At 42.9% G+C, this 6,565-nt stretch overlaps 1 long non-coding RNA gene across 1 annotated transcript; it reads right to left on the bottom strand.

Moving 5' to 3' along the window:
- Window positions 1-3,770: 3,770 nt before the first annotated feature.
- LOC125312314 lies at window positions 3,771-5,270 on the bottom strand. Its single transcript, XR_007196600.1, has 3 exons — window positions 5,159-5,270; window positions 4,868-4,937; window positions 3,771-4,789 (listed from the first exon to the last, which is right to left on the bottom strand). It is a non-coding gene; the product is annotated as an uncharacterized LOC125312314 (long non-coding RNA).
- Window positions 5,271-6,565: the final 1,295 nt, after the last annotated feature.

Genomic DNA, 6,565 nt, shown 5'->3' on the forward strand with positions numbered 1-6,565 from the left:
CAATGTACTTCGGCTCATCTTAACCCCCAAAACCATGAAACACTCCTTAATGTGCACCAAGGGGGCCCTTAATATGGAATCGAACTCTGTTCATTTATTTCTTAATTTGTGGGTATGTGGTAGTCGAAATTCCTTGTTTACCTTGAATGCCACGCACAAATCAATTTAATATTCCTTCAAAGATAACATTGATTTGAAGTATTGGGCCTCAAAGTACACACCAGCAGGCCTGTCATCGGTATAGGGGTTGAGGGGGCCCCATTCTCTTGTGAAAGGCAGGCCTGTCTGGGCCCATTGTGTGTGTTATAGCTACACTGTTCAGTGCAGCCCTCAGGGTTCATTTCCTGCAGACTGATGCAATTCAACAGTGTTGCCTGTATGTGTGTGTGTGTGTCTGTGTGTGTGTGTGTGTGTGTGCGCGTGTGTGTGTGTGTGTGTGTGTGCGTGTGTACACATGTTTGTGTCTATACTGTACATGTATGTGCATGCTGTTTAGGGGGAAAGCATACAGACCTTCTCTCCACTGCTTGAGACCGAGAGATCCACATGCATCCTGTGTGTGGGCGTGCACACACAGTATGTGTGAAAGCGCTCCAAGTTGTGGGCTGGCATTTCCACACACAGAGCTTTATCTGTGTGAGCGAGAGGCCCAGTGAAGCACCCTATAAGGCCACTCCTGGATGAGCTCCATCTCCCCAGTGGCCGAGCCCTCCTTTGCTCCCTGATGGCTGGGCCCGCGCCTGGAGGTTTTCCGGCTGGTAAAGGTGCGCTGTGTGACCAGCTGGTCCTCCTCGCCCAACACTCTCAACAGGACCTCTCTCCATATAGGATCCCACCATCAGGAACCAAACCACACTCAGCCTCGAGCAGATAGTACTTCACTAGCAGATCCAATACCTAGCAGGACAGATAGCCTAGTCTACAGCTTGGCAAAATATATTTCATCATGACAAGCTGATGAGAGAGAGAGAGTTGTGAATGATCTCAAATGTGTACAGTAAAACTGTATTTCACCCTTTGTCTGATTGTTACAGGATTAGATGTTGATGAGTGAATGACTTTATTTTTTTTAAACAGCAAACATTTTTTTATGCAAAAAGGATGTCTAATTTAGGTATCCATTTTCATCAACATGTGTTTCCTATGAATTAAACCCATGACCTTGGTTTGTCAAGAGGAATTGCAGGGACATAAACAAACATCACACTCAAATGAAATGTTGGTCCTGTAATCTAGTGTGGGTGAGTGAGTTACTAAATAATACTGTGTTTACATCTGCACCGACAGCACTGTGACATTTGGCATTCCCTCATTATAATCATCAACACTGTGTTCCCCTGAGTTGACCCGTGCCACCCGAACATGGACATGACCAGAGAGTTTGGGGGCTACGGCAGTCCGGGCTGCCGCTTGGGAACGCACTCCTTCCTCCGGGCGCGCTGCCATGTGTCCCTCGGGGATCTCTCACCTCTGACATGAAAAACCCACTGTACTGGGTCGCCGCTGGGGTAATTGACTTACAAGGATTGTCCGGATGAAATAAAGCGAAGCTAACTCAATTGGAAGCCGCTTATTTAGCAAGCAAGTACCCGAAGTGAAGGAAAAAAACGTATTATCTCCTCATCCTTCTCACCCGCCCCCCCTTCTCTCTATCTCTCTGTCTCTCTCTCTTGCTGCCCCTTATTTGCATTTGTCCACGCTGGCATGAAACGAAAGCATTTGGAGGTTTTGAAGAAAACTGTGCTCAGAATAATTAGAGGATATCACCAAATCAATGGGTGGACTCTTATTCCCGGAGGACCGTTTCATCATGATGTCACTGTACAAACTGTTCCCGCTATCCTGTACGTCCAGAGCCATCAGGATCAAGTGGCCATTTCTCTCACAGGCCATCGACGCTAATCAAGATCATTTGTGAAACTGAGACCCTGAGCGCTGTGGTTAATGTGTGATTCTCTTTCATCACTGACCTTGAATGCTCTTCACAGACTGACAAAATCAAGGTACCACCAGGTCACCAATTCAAAGGAACGACAACAACAATCAACAGCTGCAGCCAAACAAATTATGTGTTCTGTGGTCTATTAGAATGCTGACCTGACCAAATGTACACAGTCTATTCTGTTCTCTTATGACAGTCTCCTTAAAGTGCCCATATTATGGAAAAATCACTTTTTCTGGGATTTGGGGTGTTATTGTGTGTCTCTGGTGCTTCCACACGCATACAAACTTGGAAGAAAAACCATCCATGCTGTTTTGAGTGAGATACGGGTTTCTGAATTGATCCCGCCTTCAGCCTCTGGGTGAGCTGTTCAAAATCGCCAAGGCTTCACACGCCACAAGCCGAAATATTTGAATATTCCCACCCCCTCAGAGCATACGTACAGTGTCTCCACCCACCAGGCACAGCAGTCAGACTTCTCAGATAGCAGCCATTTTGTTACCGATTTGGAAGCACTGGTTCAGATTAGAAGACACCATGCCGCAGGACCACACAAAATGCTATGTTGTTGGCTGTACAAAAGAGCACAAAACACTTCATCGTGGCCCAGCCGAAGAGGACAGAAGAGCGGCAATATCCCTGCTACAGTTGGCAAGAAACTGTCGGTGTATGCCAATTATTTCGAGACTGACTGTTTCAAACTACGGTCAGTACAAGGCAGGATTAGCCGGGAAACTCATCTTAAACGACGGCACAGTTCCAACTTTGCGCGAAATACCTGCAGACGAGGAGCATCTAAGTAGTTTTATACAATTTAATTTGTAAATTATGGTGAACTCGTGTGTGTTGTAGAGCAGTGTTTTGCCACTGACACCGAGGTGGCTAACCGCTAGCGCTAGCTTCTAATATTAGTTAGTTTACAAGTCTGCTTGGTTTCTCCTGCAAAGCCATTGTCCAGCGACAGAAACTTTCGAAAGTTGTGCATTTGTAAAAGATTTCTATGCTGTAATGGGTTGCGCAACAAACAGTCAGTTTAAAACAAGTGTGTGTGTGGGCGAGATTACAAGTTTGGTCGTCAATCTACAGTAGATTTTTGCCCACCACATCAGAAGATACAGTAGCTAGGCCTACTAGCTCGCCCCTAATCCAAACATGTTTCTGATTTTTTTTAGCAGCTAATTCATGTACAAAGGAGATGACAAATTGTGCACGTATTTACCTGTGTTTATTTAGCAATTCTACACAAACTAACCAAGCAGTGTTTTGCTAAACTAACCAACTAACTAGCTAACCGCTAGCTTCTAGCAATCAGCATTGTCTCGACATTCAAACCCTGTGACCAAAATCGGTCATGCAGTACACATTCCTGGCGGTTTCGGGAATTTGCTAAAATAATGCGTTTGGAAATGTTTTCTGAACTGGAATATGGTAGTGTTGTCCAGGGTAGAACGAGTGCATAGTTGAAATTGCTACATCACTGGACAATTTACACTCAAAGCCAACCATTATTTGTAATTAGTTTCTTCTCTTGTATAGTATTTATTAGTGATCTCTTTTTTTACTTGATGTAGCTGTTGACATACATGTAAGATGAACTGGCCTATATAAAAAGAGAAATGACATCAACTTCAGCATTAACATTACAAACAGAAGAAAGACCAGCTACAAAAGATATTGGTTGCCAGACTGAACCCCCTGAAAGAAAGAGTGTTGGCACGCAACTGTCTTTTAGGACTCTGCAATTATGGTCATTACCAAAAATATGATATGTACTATATATATATATATATATATATATATATATATTGTCTTGCAGGAACTCCTGGATTCTACAATCTAGAAAAAGGAGCAGACCAGTGAAGACAGACGCTACGTTCCATAAGTTTTTTTTATTTACACAAAAACAAACACTTATATTGTACATGACAAAGTACTGCTACAGTGCTTTCAGCACAATAAATAAAACCAAACAAACTTACTTAAATACCTGAGAAACTACACAATTTCACATGCAAAATGTCAATATGAACAGTTGTTGAATAATGTAGTAAATTATACTAGTGATTCACTTTTTTGTGTGTATGTGTATTGCACAGGGTATGTTGAAGATTTGATGGACATGATCATGGAGAAAGTGTTGACCCATCATCGTATGGAGACGAGATTCTGAAGATAAACATCCCGCCGGACCGGTCTTCACAATATGAGCATCCAGACAAGGAGGAGGTCATCGCCAGCTATGTCTCAAGATTCGATCAAGGGGTGGGAGTTTGAATCCTACATATCTTCCCTGGGCGTCAGGAAACTCCCGTCACGACACATGAGGGGATCACTACCCGTATCTTTCTACCAAGGAAGCCCCAGCACCAGCTCACAAAACTTCTGTAGGCTAAATACCTGTAACGACTGAGAAAAATGAAACATTGCTAGTCAACAGGTTTTATAATGTATGTATAATCTGGTTTCAGTGAATCCTTCAATACTGTATTTTTATGTACAATAACAACAGTAAATAAATGTTTATTGTATGTGTAAAATGCTTCATGTGAATTTATGTGTAATATACAGTTTGCTAAGGAAATACTTGGCCATAAGTTCAAGAAAAAATTCTGAAATAGAGGCTTTGGCAGACTATATTTGCTTTTATGTTGTATGAACAGTGAATGGAAGTAGGTTATTACAGATAACTCACTGCTCTATTCCCCATAACTGTAAAGGACCGTAGTCAGCCCTGTAAATGTTCCATGCATTCTGCCGTGAGAACACATTTAGGCAAACAGGTTCTAAGCCTGGATGGTCTATCATACATGGAGGCCTTTCATTCAGCTGCTGCAGCCGTCTTGTAACCTATTATGTATAACATAAGGTAAGTATCTGCAGTGGCATCTTATCTGCAATCATATTGCTGACATAAGATCATGTCACCTGTGGTACCTCCTGGCAGCATAAGTTCTCAGGCTCTGAAGGCATTGTTGCACAATTTCCACATGTGCACCTAAACAAACAAATACAAAAGGAGTCATGCATGAATAAAGCTAAAGAAATAATAAACCTGGTAATTTTTATCCAATAATAGCACCCACGATTTCATTTGAACGAGCGTGCTCCAGCTAGCTAGTACTTTTTCTCAGCCTGACGTAAGTAGGTGAATGGTAAGTAGTGCTAGTGCTAGGCTAGACTTTCTGAAGTCTATAAAAAGTAAAAAGTTTCACTAACCATTCAGAAGCATCTTGCTGAATTCTCTGAGTCTTGGGTAGTGCAGGAGACTCCTAACCTGACCCTAGCCAGATGAATTTCGTTCCGCTTAGCTCCGCCTAGCTTCACTCACATCCATCTGGGACCTCTTCCATTGAGAGTGATTTCTGCAACCGATTTTATGGTACAGCCAATCAGGACGCAGGGCGGGAGTTTCATAGATGTGACATAGCGTAGAAGCGACTGTGAGACTGTTATTAGCATCACGGGTTGGCTTCGATGTGAGTGGTTGAAGTAGCACGTCAATAGATGACGGACAAGTGGCTTATTCAATCATATGCAAGCATTTTTTGATTAGGCCCAGCCTTCTGAAGCAACACTTCAATGGATCGGTTCCAGATGGATGAGTGGAGCTAGGCGGAGCGAAATTCATCTGGCTAGGGTCAGGTTAGGAGACTCCCTCCTTCAGGATCAGATTCTGGCTCGAACATGTATGGTTGAACTACTGCTGCCATGTCCGTGTGAAAGTTAACGTAGTAGTAGTGGTAAGAGTCAGTGGGGCGTGGGCAAAGATTCTAGAAGCTTTAGGCGTGGCCAAATTAGTTGCAGATCATGAATATGTAATAAGCAGCAGAAAACAGCACACTCTGAAAGGGGCTGAAACAGAGGGTAATAGAGGTAGGTAACAATTGTTTCCTACATGCTATTTCCACCAAACAACTTCAGAAACATGTTTTCTGGAACTCAAAGACCTATTTTAACTTGTTGAAAAATAGTCATAATATGGGCACTTTAAACAAACATTCTGAGGTGATTTTAGGTGAGGTAACATTTAGGTAAGCAATATAGTATGGTTTAGTAGTATAGCATTTTAAATGATCTGATCTCATATGATTACATAGTAAATCCTCCGCCATAGATCTCTAGAAGCCTTCTAGAATCTGTTTGGTCAGGGTGGACATCTTCAACAAAGGCGTCATTGACCCCTTCAAATAAACTCACCATACACACACAGAGTCCCTCTCTGTCTGTCTTCATGTGGGGAAAAATATATGAAAGCAAAGATGATGAAAAGGATTTTTCTTTCTTTTTTTCCCTTTGCTTGTTCTTTTTCTGTCCTCCCTTGGTTCTTGGTTCATTTAGTGCACACATGACTATAGACATGTTCCTTTATTAATGCTTGTTGACTTCCTCGCAGTCACGTCGGCATGCTTTAAAAAAAAAAAAAGATTCCCTGAAAGGGCACCACATTCCTTGAAAACAGAGGGAAGTGGTGGAGGGGGGTGTGGGTGATACACAGAGGCGGGTTTGTCTGGTGGTGATGATAAAAGCAGAGGCTCGCACACCAGGCTGGAGCACTAAAAAAGCGTGAGCACAGCAGAGACACACCACACCACAGCAGCGTCACATGGACCAGCTGATGCCGGG

Source organism: Alosa alosa, chromosome 19 (genome assembly GCF_017589495.1).
Source record: "Alosa alosa isolate M-15738 ecotype Scorff River chromosome 19, AALO_Geno_1.1, whole genome shotgun sequence".
Classification (NCBI taxonomy): domain Eukaryota; kingdom Metazoa; phylum Chordata; class Actinopteri; order Clupeiformes; family Clupeidae; genus Alosa; species Alosa alosa.